General features: G+C 42.4%; 1 protein-coding gene across 1 annotated transcript in view; it reads right to left on the bottom strand.

The window, feature by feature from the left end:
* gabrzb (gamma-aminobutyric acid type A receptor subunit zeta, b) overlaps positions 1-13,504 on the bottom strand; it is a 78,319-nt gene extending 64,815 nt beyond the window's left edge. Inside the window, exon 1 of the mRNA XM_086258390.1 lies at positions 13,219-13,504. The gene's annotated coding sequence lies outside the window, so the exon portion shown is untranslated. The remainder of the gene's footprint in view (positions 1-13,218) is intronic.
* Positions 13,505-14,281: the final 777 nt, after the last annotated feature.

Below are 14,281 nucleotides of genomic sequence, written 5' to 3'. Positions count from 1 at the left end.
GAATGCTTTAAAAGTATCAACATCAGCTTTTCTCTAACAGCATGGTGGGAGTTTCTAAAAATAACGGAGTCTTCATTAATCCCATGCAAACGTACACCTATCTGGAATAACCCTGACATATTACAAAACAATAATATGATTAATTTCCCAGAATGGAGTTGTAAAGGAATTAAATACTTAGAACATATATTAGAGGGAACAGAATTTATTCCATTTGACAGACTAGTTGAACAATATGGGATCAACAAGACAAGGTTTTTAGAATATCAACAAATTAAATCCATAGTAAAAAAGAAATTTAACCTCAGTCAAGTTGAATTACAAACACCACCAAGCGCGGCACATTTTCTTACTCTTAAATCCCCCAAATTATTATCTAAAATATACAGAACACTTTCTAAATTAGATGAATCAATATCCCTTCCTACTGCAAAGTGGGAAGCAGATTTATCAGTCAACCTAGACCAAAACTTCTGGTCTCAGATTTGCTTAAAAACTTTTAAATTAATTAAAAATCCCAGTCTGCAATTAATACAATACAAAATACTTCATAGAGTGCACTATACAGGTCATCGGATGTTCAAGATGGGCTTTACATCTTCCAACAACTGCTCACACTGTCAAGGCAATACACCAGACAATTACATCCACGCTCTTTGGTTCTGTCCACCAGTGCAAAAGTTTTGGCGCGAGATATGTGAAGACTTATCAAAGTGTCTGAAATGTAACATTCCAACTTCCCCCTTAGTGTGTCTACTGGGCAGCTTAGATAATGTCACTTCAGAAAAGAATATAGCCCATATGATCTTCACTGCCCTATGCATAGCCAAGAAAACAGTCCTCATGAACTGGAAAAATAAAAATAATCTTAATTCTAACCAATATAGAAATTATCTATTAGATTACATTAGTCTTGACACAGCCTCTGCCACCACATTAGATCAATTGCTCTGGGCCCCTTTTATCAGCTCCATCACCTAGTGGGGGTGGGGGGTCATAGTTTGGTCCCGCCTTCACTGTTGTGATTGGTGAGGGGGTAGGGACAGGCTTAGGGCGTCGGGGGGTTCCCCGGAGGCATCTTCTTTGGGGGGCTCAACCCGGGGTAGCGGTCACGTCCGGTTGGGGGCTCTGTTGGCTCTCAGGTGACTGTTTCCTCGCGGCTGCGTGCAGCGGGGCTAGGGGAGGGTCTGTGCTGACGGACGTGGGTTACTGACCTGGCAACCTGGCTGCCCCTGGGTGGGTCCGGGATGGGCGTGAGGTTATGGGGGCGCTCCGTCTCTGGGCTGGGGCCCGGCCCTGGAGCAGGGTGCCGCCGGTGCGTCGAGCCGCCTGGGGGGCTCTTCAACTGGTGGGGGGGATGGTCACATCTTGCAGGAGCTTTCTTCTCTTTAGGAACTCTCTGCAGGAGGGGGAGATACAGGAGAGGTGGAGGAAGATCTCAGCCTGGGCGTTTACCGTCTTATGTAGTCTGGAAGATGTGTGGATGGTGGGGTGGGTGCAGTTTTCTCTGTGGTGGGGTTGGGTGGACTGTCCAGGGCTCTGTGGAGCCGGAGGGCGCTACTGCACTGGGCCCCGGTCTGATGGGCCTGGGCCCCCCTTCCCTGGCGGGTCGCGAAGGGTGGGAGTGCCTACTGGGGTCAGCGGGGGAGCTGGCCCCAGGGAGGGGTTACCTGCCCCTCCCTTCCTTCCCTCCCCATCTCCAGCTGCCTCCCTCTTCCCGCTCCTCCACAACCACCCACACATGCAGGGCCTTGGAGTGGGGGTATGTCACCAGGGTGCAGAGGAGGCTACCCCCCCCCCCCCCCCCCCGGTCCCCTTCTGGCTGCCTCTGCCTCAATTTTATCCCACAACTTAGACATTCACATTATTCACACTCTCATTACACATACATATAGGATCTTGGGGGTGGGCACAATCACGGAGTCCAAATTACCATCAGGGTGTATACCTCACCCCTGACGTCGTTGCCCACCTCTCAATTTTAAATACACTTAGTCATTGAGGGCTAGCAGGAGGGACTATGCGCTTACCTGCTGCTCCTTGGCGGGTAACTCCATGCCCTCCTGGGTTTTAATTGCACCTTAGAACACATATGCATCAACACTACAATGAGCGGGTGGAGGGAGGTTTGGAGTCTTCTCCCACCCCCATTCTCTGCGGCCTGCTGGAGCGGGAGGGCTAGTAGGAGGAGTTGGCCGTCCAACTGCGGTCTCCCTGCTGCTGCGGAGTCGGGGTGGTCTGCCTCTCCCCACCGCAGGGAAAAGGGTAACACCACCTGGGTCTGGGTGCAATTCCCCCCTCCAGGGGCAAGGGTACCTAGACCCGGTTTGTAGAGTACGCTTGGGGAGTGTGATTGTGTGTACAGCGTCTCTTTATGTCTGTCTCCACGTTGGTTGAGTGTGGAGTGAGTGCATGAGAGCATGAGGGTGGGAATGGATGTTTGTATCTGTGTGTGCCTGTATGTCTGTGTCTATATGTCAGGTTGGGTATCAGACGCCACTTCTCTGGGGACACCTCAGGCCCTCCAAGGTTTGGAGGCCTATCTCCACCCACCACCACTTCCCCTGCCGGTGGCGGACTCCCTCAGGTGTCGGTGTGTTGGTGGTTCTTTGTGTCTGGGGGTGGGCGTCCGGGTACACACCGGCTCACTCCTTGGCGGCCGCTTGTCGGGGCCTGGGGCCTGGGGCTCGCTCGGGCCCCTTTGGAGGTGGGGTGCCCCCGGCCTCTCGGCCTGGGGCTCGGTCACTCAGGCACAGTTGGGGGCCGGCGGAGCTCACGGGCGCGTCACTGTACCTCCCCCTGACTTCTGCTCCGCGGCTGCTGGGCGAGCCCTCACCTGGGACTCTCCTCAGCTCTTACTGGAACAGTGGCGCGGCTGCCCCTCTGTTGGTCTTCCATGGTCTCTTGTGTTCTGGGGGCCTCTGGATGTCTGGAGTTTTGATCTCCTCCATACCCGCTTCACACCCTGGAGGACGGGGCTGTGGCCCCCCCACACTCCCTAGCAGATCATTACATGGAGAAACCTTTGGAATGCAAGCATGCTGATCCACACAGGTATGCACACATGGGTATTCACAGACGCGGACTAAAGCTTTCTTGGCTGCTGCCTCAAAGCACACTGTGCGCTGTCTATCTTGCGTGCTGCACAATATCGTTTATTATTTAGTAAATATTGATATCTATGACTAGCTAGTTTATTGTGATGGTGCTTTGTTTTCTCTATTATTATGTTGCTCTTTGTTGTTTGCTGTCTCCTCTGTTTGTTTTTTTTGTTTGTTTTTTTTTTTTTTTTCTCCATACAGGTGACCCAGGAGTTCTTTTTTTTTTTCTCTCTCTTCCCCCCCCCTTCTCACCGTCTCTTCTCCCCTTTGGTTTTCTTTCTTTCTCTCCCCCTCTTTCTCTCATTCATTCCCCCTGTCCTATTTATTAAAAAAAAAAAAAAAAAAAAAAAAAAGACAAAGGATGAACTGAAGCTCTGCCATCACGTAATGTCGCATACTGCTGTTTCTGATGTCATTTAGAAAAAAAAAAAAGAAAAAAAAAAAAAAAGTAAAAGTGAAAAAGTACAGGCTCTGAAATGCACTCAAAGTAAAAAGTAGCTCCCTGAAGGACAATTCTACCATCCATTTTTATGCACAGGTAACTGGACCTTCTGCTATATTAATATGACACAAAAATGTATTTATATAAATTATGACATCACACATTTAAATCTGCAGTTTATCAGGTATCACTGAGCAGTCATTACCTTTAAATTTAACCTCTCTTCTTCCTTTCCTGTCCTGTCTTTCTCCATCTCTGAGTGCAGTTACCTCTCTTTTGTTTCTCTGCCTGAGTAACACAGCAGCTGTAACTACACACGATGGGTTTGTGTGTGTGCTGATGTTTGTTGAGATGATAGAAATGTTGTTGAAACGTTATGTCGTGAAGAAACATAAAAAATAAGTAAAGTACAGATAGCTGAAAATTCTACTTAAGTACAGTAACAAAGCATTTGTACTTACTTCCCACCTCTGGATGCTGGTGCTACTGTTGGTGCAGCAGCACCGACAGTTAACGTGTCAGCTAATTTGAGAGGATTCTATTATTAGTTTGTTTTTTATTGTTTTCTCTCAGCTTTTCAGCTCCACCTTTTAGCCACTTCTTCCTCACTAAACTTTTTCCAAAAGGTGCGGGCGGTTGAGTTAAGAGGTCTGATTTGGGTAATCCAGTGTCAGTAATTAAAATGGGCCGCTGTAAGTGCTTGTACAGAAGCCCTTCAAGACGGCTCATTGCCCCAAAGTGCGTCGTTACATCTTGAAAATGCCAGATTACCAGTCCAGCCCTGACTACAAAGAAATACAAAAGAGCTTTAGCCAAAGGGAAGAAATTTGGATTTATAAATTATAGGTCAGTAAATGAAATCATTTTCTTGTCTGATTTTGACTGAATTTGTCCAGGTTTGTGGACGAGTCCTCTTGCTGGTGGAGTTTTAATTCAATTCATTCACATTTCATTTCTTTAAATAACCAAACAACAACAACAGGTGATGACCTTGTAAGGTAAAGGGCCTACAGTAGAAATGACCTTTATAAACAGGGGTGCACATAAGGTGCGCATTTGCTGTCAAAATAAAAGACCAGATAAGAAGTTGCAACACACTTTTGCGTACATAAGCTTTTCTGGAGGAGGACAGACATTTGTTTAGAACTCTTAAAGGTGTCGAAGAAGCTCCTTTAAGCAATTACTTGGTGTTCCTCCACCTTCAAAGAAATGTCAGAAGGAGTCCGAACCGCAAAAGAAGTGCGTATTCTCGGAAAAGAGGTTGCAGGAGGTGAGCTGGCTTCAAACAAATGATGAATGCACAGAGTTGTGGTGCAGAATATGCCGTGAAAATCCCACTCTATATGTACGCAAACGTTGCAACTTCTTATCTGGTACGCGTCTTTTATTTTGACAGCGAATGACCACTTATGTGCACCCCTGTTTATAAAGACCCTTTACTGGTAAAAAAAACAAAACAAAAAAAACCCCTCACATCCTGTGTGGAAGTTGAAGGTGGATTTACCTCTATTGGTGAAACACCTATAGAAAAGAATTCAATATGTTCATGGACGCCTGTCTTGTCCCTGATGAAGGCTTCGGATGAACACGTTGGACTTATAGGTTAAATATAGTTATGTCATGAGAATAAAGGCATTTTAAATATATATGAAAAGAGAGTGCCTTGGAGGTTTTGAATATTTCAGCTTACAATAAAAGGATAATCACATTATTATATAAAAGATTTAAAAATGTTACAAAATAGCTTTTTTGCTGTAGAAATGACTGTGGTTTAATGTAATGACATCATTTCTAATCATCTAACAATATGAGGATCATTCCCTATTACCAGAACAGATTTAAGAATTACAATAAATGAATGTCAGATTTTCGACAGCAGTCATGTCAAATGTTTATACTTGTGTATCATGAAATGTTTCTGAGATTTACTTTGTCTGTGGCTCTACACACACTTACTCAGTGAGGAGAAGTATTGGGTCAGACAGAAAATGATAAGACTGCAGAATGATTTGTTTTGGTTTTCTCAGCAGGTGTATTTGGACTCATCTGTCACTGTCTGGGGATAACTTTTTTATCTTTGGGCAAATGTAAACAAATGACACAACACTGTCAGACAGGCTGTTTGTAGTCTTATTTCACAGCAACAACACAGTACAAAACCTCGTACCAAAACACATACAGATGTGGAACTGTGAACATACAGGGCTGCCACTTTAAGTACTAAAGATCTCCCTACCTGTTATTTTAAGAGACAAGACAATGAGTTCTTGATGTCTTAAGTTAGGTAGACCTGGCCCCACATCTCAAATCAGTTATGGCAATTCTTCAGCCTGTTTGTCCGTCAGACTGGTCTGACATCGGCCTTAACTCAGTCACTACAAAAAGGATACCCTAACGTGGGATGATGGGTAACAGCTTCCCAAAGTGATGCCTGTCTTTCATCTCTGACTCCGACTGTTTGCAATTTGATTTTGAGCCGACTTGAAAAGGGCAGCAGCAAATAAAGAAGATAAGTCAGGCAGAACTGAGTCACTTTATCTAATTCAAGGGTTTTCTCTCCTTTGTTGCTCTTCAAGGTACTTATTCCAGGCATAGTGAATGAGTCAATAGCATGTCAACCTTTGTGGCCTCCAAGCGGTTAGTCTATACCGAATTCTCCTCTTCCTCCAGTTATTCACATTTATATCCTTCAAAGCTGTGATTTAGTGAATCATGGCAGTGTTGCTTCTTCTAATTTTACATTTTGCTTCACCTCGTTGTTGCACTAAATTGCAATAAATTTCAAAGTTGCAAGAGTATAAAAGAGTCACTAACTGGTATAAATAATGTTGCACTAACTAGTCGTCACTTTCTTGTTCACTGTGGATGGAGCAAATGCTACACGTGCATCAAAACAAGAAAGCTGGCTCACAAAACTTAACTATAAGTGTGTGAAGCACGTGATGGTGTTGGTTGAGAATTAAAAATCTACGCCAACAAGGTAGTCTATCCTATCAGATATCTTTAAACGGCAAACTGATTACTCACTCTTATTCACTGTGGACCGTTCTGCAAGCACTCTCTATGTGAATAGCCAATTTTGGTACAGTGCCATTATTAGGATGTGAGCAGGCTTTGTGTTTATTGTGTTTATTGTATGTGTATCACACTTCAAGACACCCACAGAAAGTTCTTCAAAAAAGAGGAAGGCAGCGCAGCAGACGGCAGTTTCTAGGTTGGGACTATAATGACTGAAAGCTCAATAAGTTGATTTAGGATGTATTGAAGTGTACTTGATGATCTAAAAGCTTTCTGAAATGTAGTGAGCATGACAACTATACAAAAAGCTAAGCACAGCAGCAAGCGTATTAAAATCACTTCTGTGCTTTAGTAGGAGACAGTGAGAAGAACTGATACGACTGATTTTTACTGTCACATGTCAAACTTTTCATAGCGCACTGCTCTATATAGGAAATCCCACTTTTTAATTCTTGCAGTGCTCTTCACATTATTGAGGAAACTTACCAACAATTCATTTAATAAAATACATTTTACTGGTTGTTCACTGCATCAGTGGACTGGGTTAGGGTTAAGGTCAGGGTCATGAATGTACAACTTTAACTGTGTGGTGACAGGCATTTCTACTCATTACTGCATCTACAACATTAATTAGCACGGTATTTCTTTAGTGCTCTGGTGGGACAAGCTGTTGACAGGGAAGCTGTAATGTCTTGTTTAACTTTGGTCAAGAACAGCAGGATTGTGACCTCTTTATGAGCTTTGAAAACCGTTTCTGGGGCAAAGACACTAAGCATTTGAAGTAACTATTATAAAACTTGACTGGTTACTGGTTATCAAGGGGGTTGCTAAGTCCAAAGACAATAAACAATGTAGCCATGTACCTTTTTACTATGACGATTCAGACTCTTTTCCTATAAAAAGACCAATATACACAGTAAAAATAAAGTCGTGGGCTATGTTAAGTTACATGGATATATATTTCCTTATTCTCCATTTTATTTTACACAGTGCAGTAACCAGTATAAAAATTCTGAAAAAATAACTTGATTTCATTCCCCTAAAAAATGATGGAGAGTATGTGTACCGTACAGGGTTATAAAATTAAAAAGTCATGCTGTGTTTATGCTCCTTTTTTGTCACTGGCTGTTTTATGTGTTGACATGTATCCAAATAACTCAATTCATTACACCTGTCAATGCTAATTACACATAGAAATCAATAAAAGTCAATGTTTTATATACATTTTGCACAGTGTCCCAACATTTTTGAAACCAGGGTTGTAGGAAATTTGTAATAATTTCCAATATACAATCACACTTGCTCCTCTAAGACACATTAAAAATAAAATACATGCTTATGCATTTTCCAAGAATCCCATTTGAAGCTTAAGCACATGTGTTTTATAAATCTCAGACCTGCTTAAGCACCTGGGTACAGCACCTGCTTTGCAATTTCATATGACAGAGCAAGTTGGGGTTCATGCAGGAATAGCAATGTACCAGAAGAAAACAAACCAAGTTTTTAGAAGACAAGTTCACAGAAGCTGCAGAGAAGGTTATAGCCAGGCACATTTTTCATTTCAGTATGAGTCGCTGCTGAAAAAAGCAGGACAAAATGCCCAAACTGCAAAGTTCATCACAGGTTCAGACAGATATACATCTCAACCTGCAATAACCATACATATATTTGCTAAGAAATACAAAAAGGTCAAAAATCTTCATGAATTTGGCAGCTTAAGAGCACCTTAAGTTGCCAATAGGCAGTACCCTAGAGATCAAGGACTTCTGCTTTATCTCTACAACAACAGCTTTCAAGATGATACATAAGATTAGATGCAAAAAAGAGAACATTTAAAGTCAAATGTATGTAAAACTGCTCCAACATGAATCCAATGTGCTGGGCACGTCAAGCTCTTACGTTACGACTCTAGAAACAAAAGTCTAATAAAGAGTGTGCTGTCCTCACACAGACTCCAGCTCCATGTTTTTCAGAGCCTCACTTTTTAAAATCAGATTCCACAAGTACATTAAAACAAAAATAGCTCTAAAAGAATCGCTAATGTCTGAGTGATGGAGCAGAGTGATAAAACATTTCACTGTGTGGTGGAACAGTTTCATCTCTCATCAAAGTGTCTTAGTGATGTTGTCACTGTAGGTTATTTAAGGTGCCTACCACAATTTAACTAACATCTTTCATTACATAAAAAGGGACTTCTGACCTCCTTAAAGATATTCCCTCAGTCTCATTTTCTCCTCTGTCTATTTCAAATGCAGAAAGGCAATGTCGCAGAGAAACATTAGGGACTTTGGACTTTATCCAGGTGGAAGCTTCTCCTCCCCCCTTTCATCTGCAGGTTTAGAAGTTTTGACTTCTACTTCTCATCATACAGTAGAGGTCTCTTGTGTCCTTAAATCTGCATTATTATTAGGCTGAGCTAGCAACATTGCTGCTTAAACACACACTATGGAGAGAAATGTGCAGGCTTGGAAATACAGCAGTGATGACAGAGGTGTGGATGATGAGGAAGAGTGGGAAGAGACGATGAAGTCATTAAAAATGGAAGTTGATGTTGAACAAAAACGTGATAAATAATGTGTGGTTTAAACTTGTATGATCATCATTAAAAAAAATGAAAAAGAATATTTGAATAAGTACGAAACCAAAATGTAGTACACCAATCGTATACATGGGCATAAGCAATTAGGTATTCATAAACAGTTAGGCTAAGTTTGGTTTCCAGCCAGTGACTGAGTAACACCATCTTTAGTCCATAAACAGAACAAGTGGAGAGATATCCAACCGTTAATGATAGAGGTCTTCACCAAAAACATGCTATACACTCAAAAAATACAAAGTGCTGTTCAATATACGTTCAACAACTACTTTATTATGTACACCCATCCAACTGATGCAAATAGCTGATCAACTAATCACATGGAATCAACTCAGTGCATTTAACAAGTAGACATGCTGATCCAGGTTGTACAGAGAACGGTCTGAAAAAGAGAAAATATCTCGTGTGTGGCAGTTTTATGAGCAAAAAAGCCTTGCTGATGTCAGAGGTCACAGAACAATGGTCAGATTGCTTTAAGTTCATAGGAAGGCAAAAGTAACTTAATAACAACAATCAGAAAAGCTTCTCTGAATGCAGAACATACTGTATCAAACTTTGAAGCAGCAGAAGACCACACCAGGTGCAACTCCTGTCAGCTAAGGACAGCTAAAATGCTGCTAATGCCTGCTCTGATATGCTACTGGTGGTGTTATGGTGTGGGGGGTTTTTTCTTAGCACACTTTAAAGCCCTTACATCCAGCTGAGCATTGTTGATATGACACAGCCTACCTGAGTATCACATATATCAAAGCTCAAATCATCTCAAACTGGTTTCTCGAACATGACAGTGAGTTCGCTGCCCTAAAATCACCTCCAAATTTGCTAGATGCAATGCAATAGAGCACCTTTGGGACATGGTGGGATGGGGGAGTCATGTCATGGATGTGCAGCCAACAAATCTCCAGCAACTAGTGACTGAAGGTTAACGAGGGTCCGAGCCAGCACTAGCAAGGGGTACCTAATAAAATGTGAGGTGAGTGTGTATTGCTAAAAGTGTTTTTGGAAAGAGAACCAGCAATGAAGCTATATGAAAAAAACCTATATGAACTGATTTGGAAATACTGAAATCTAACTATAAAAACTCATAAAACTTCCTTGCCAGAACTAAACTTTTGAGATAAAATTAAATACAAAATGTTTTCTTCTGATGAAAAGAAGAAGAGCTTTCAAACGCCTCTGCCTGCATTCACAAAATTAAAACAAACAAAATTAAATAAGATGTTTTTCAAAAGAACACCATCCACTTTCAGCACAATATACTAGTACACAAAGACCATACATATATGTACATACTTTCATTAGTACACTGCATATGAATTTCACCGCCTGATTAATCATAGTGGTGAGGTGAGCACTTACTGCAGAGTATCTGTGATTTCTGCACTGAGCAGATAAGCAGCAGAGAGAGGATGGATGACACTGGTGCCTCTAATGCACATAGTAAATCCATCAATAGAAAAAGTGACAATTTAACACATAGAAAACACCAGAACGTGTGATTTTAGTCTGCAAATCCTGAAAAACATGTCAGTGCTAGCTATTAGCTACCTAGCGAGTAATCACGTACTGCTTCCACTGGCTAAAAACTGGTTGGTGGCCCCTCCCTTTCCACTACATAACCAATATAGCAAACACTGAGGGCGTGTTTCACACTTCATTTCTTTGCCATTGTGAGTACACCATCCTGGTACTCCTAAGGCACTTCATGTAGTCGTACTTGATAGAGCGGCTGCACTTATGCACTCATAATAGGAGCTGAAAGTATGTGAGTACACAATTTAAAACAGAGCCACTGTCCACACTGTATCAAGTACATCTGTAGGTAATATAATCCCTAATGCTGATGGTAGAATGTATGAGCTGTTTTTTAAAAAACAAAAATCTTTTCTTCAAAGTTAAAATCAGACTTAAGACTCTCAGTTGTGTTTAGTAAATTGTATATTCTACATCCTCTATCAACTCGTGTCTTTTGTGCTTCTTTTACAGCAGGCTCCTGAGATAAGTGTTTAAAAGTTCATTTGAAGGATGAGCTGTTTTAAAGAATATATTTCAGAATGCAGGTACCTGCAGACAACCTTCGGCTGACGTTGAGCACAGAGAGCAATGGATTAAATCTAAGATATGCCAACAAGTAATAATGAGCTGGACTCTGTCACAGTCCACTGAAACGTGCTGCGTGCTGGAGAGCTTCTGCTCTACCCAGACCCCACCTCTGGTGTTTACTCCTGTTTCTATCAAGTGTAGACAAAGAAAACCCTGAAGGAAAGAAACCAACTGATCTGACGACTCATCGAGACAATGTGACAGCACAAGAATACCAGAGTGACACACGCCATGAAAGTCTATTGTAGTACTAATGACATTACTTATGACACACGATGACACAAAGCAAACTCCCATAAGACGAGAACCAGAGAGTGGCACAGCTGCGGTGCAAACGAACCTGGAAAATCTAAAGTGTTGCTTTGAATTCAGTGCCAAAAAAAGGAGGAAAAAAGAAAAAATGGGATCATCGGGTCTGCACCTGGTATGAGAGATGTACTCCAAATGATTGAGATGAATCACAGCACGCCAGTTGCAGTAATGCTCTCATTTAGCTTGCTAGAGCACAGAAAGAAGTCAATAATCAGGTAAAAGAAAAAACTATAGAGGCCGGGGGAAATCAATACAGAGAAAGAGAACTGAAAACAAAAACCCTGCTGTCACATGCTCAATAAGGCACATCAGCTCCAGCACTTCAAACTGCTGTTTTGAGACTGCAGTTTAAAAAAAAATCATCCAAGTTGTCCATCTGAGAGGGAATGAAAATACCACTTCACTGCTCTGGAGTTTTGTTGATAACAGAGAGCCTTTCCATTATCTCTACACAAGTCTGTTTATGTAAATCTCATTCCTCTCTCATTCCCTTCCCTGCCTTGCTGTGATGGCCGGCCTTCAACGTGAGTGCTGAATCTAAAAGGCAGCTGGCAGTTTATAGACAAAGAAAATAAAATAAATAAATAAAAATACCAATTAAGTGTGCCGTACAATCTGTGCTTGTTCCTCTGATTACAGGCATTATCACTGTGGTAAATATAGTTTGAGAAATTAAGAGGCGGACTTGAGGAAACTCACCATAAGGCTTCATGGAGCATTAGCATGATTTTAATTACAGTTTTTATCGCAGTGGAATCATATCATTGCTGGAAGCTTTTTTCTTTTTCTTTTTTTTTTTGACTTGACAGCTTAAGTGTTTCTGTCTAACAGAAGGCTGTTGGCTAAGGACTGGCCAAATTAGACACCCCTTTCGATAAGATGTGTCTAATGTGCGTCCGGGATATGGATGTACACTGTGGCTGATAAATTCTTACCATTTCTATTTACCAGCATCTCTCTCTTTATTTAAGGACACAGTTACATTACCTGAGGTGTCTGTTATTCATTCATGTTTCTGGCCCTTCACCTTCTTGTCACTGTGATAACTTCAACTCATTTGGCTGTTGAGCTTGATTACAGTTTGTTCTATTAATAAAAAACAGAACACAATTAAAGGGGGGAGGGGGGTAAATAAACAAACAAAAAAATCAATGAACGATTAAGAGGTTCGTGTGGTTAAACAAAAACTTGTTAACCTCTCAACCCTCATCCACATCAAGGAAGAGAATCCTTTGCGCACTGGTGCACCAGGAGCGCATACAGACGGAATTAATTTAAAGCGCCAGAATTTAGGAAGGAGACGCACACACGCCCAGAGGCGCACGAATATAGACGCGCGCACACACACACTCACACACAAATGGAGATAAGCGTGGAATCGATGAAATTTCTTTATAGTTTAAGATATCATCTGAGCGTAAAGAGGTCGCTCGGCACATCAAAGTTTAAATCGTCAGCATACTTTGGTGCTCAGCCTGCCTTTTATTCGGCGCGCTCCATTCAGAGGTGCGCTGGTGAGGGGAAAAAACGCACGGAACGAAACAAGAGACGTCACCCGAAATGCAGGCGAGACAAAGATTTATTTTTTTTTAAACCACAACATTTTAAGGAAAAGAAACACAAAAATTGTTCAGCTCGAACTTTACCTGCACCTGCCGATGGCCGCGAGCATTTCACGCATGTCCGCGCATCCTGGGAATAAGGGTCCGCAATGGTCGAGTTTCCCCTCAGACTGGCGTTGCTGTAACAGCGACTTCCATCCAGATTTCTTTCTTTTCTTTTCTTTTTTTTTAAAGACAACACCTGCTGATCCGCGCGTACATATGCCCGCACAAACAACTGGTAGTGCTCTGTCAGCGGATTCCCAACTATGGGCTGGACGCGCTGCTGCGCAATGACGCACGCCAAGAACTCGCAGCTGATTTGGAGTCTCCAAAGATGCCCAAGATGAATCCCAGAAGACCTGTCGTGATGCTGTCGGCTGTGCGTTGCCCTTCATGTAGTGTATGAAGGGGAGGCGATATTGTATGGCTCAACTAAAACACTGAATGCTTTGTGGGGGTTTTTGTTTGTTTGTTTTGCTTTTTTGCTATGACGTGACACAAGATTAACTCCAGGCATTTATAGATCGTTGAAAAAAGATCATAGCCCAAAAATGGAACTGGCACACTGTATGCACAATTTCAGATATAGTTCTATTTCTGTTGTGGCACTTTGAGGAAATCGTGCGACAATAACAGTGTCAGTGTGTGTTAAGCGCTTCAGCAGCATGTGCAGCCGTTACTATTTCTAATCAGCTTCTGGCAAAGGAAATGAGCTCTTGTCGGAATTTAGGATGGAAGGCTGGCAGGCTGCAAGTGAAGATGGAGGAGGTTGTCCCAAGGTGTTGGCCTCTGATGGATGGAGCTGGAAAACCACCCCGCAGGCTGCAACTCTTTGCTTAGCGTGGGTGTCCCAGGAGCACTTCCATCCACAACACCCCAAGGGGAGTGAGGGGTGGTCAGTCAGGCAGCAACTGATCCGATTTTAGCCCACATGTGCGCCATTACTGTTGCACTTCGGCCAGTGTTTGGTAGAGCAGCGTGCCATAGCAGTAGGAAAAAGACCACCATCAAAGCGTTAGAGGGTTAAGCCCCTCTGTTGGCAAACAGCCATTCAGCTGAAGCAAAAGCAGGACGGTGAATCCCTTCCATCTGTGGCTGTATCATT

This window comes from Aulonocara sp. 'chitande type north' Nkhata Bay, linkage group LG13 (genome assembly GCF_057382095.1).
Source record: "Aulonocara sp. 'chitande type north' Nkhata Bay isolate Kocher_YH1m ecotype deep benthic linkage group LG13, A_spYH_male_GT1.1, whole genome shotgun sequence".
In the NCBI taxonomy this organism is placed as follows: domain Eukaryota; kingdom Metazoa; phylum Chordata; class Actinopteri; order Cichliformes; family Cichlidae; genus Aulonocara; species Aulonocara sp. 'chitande type north' Nkhata Bay.
The sequence above is the reverse complement of the archived record's forward strand: the minus strand, read 5'-3'. Positions and strand labels throughout refer to the sequence as shown.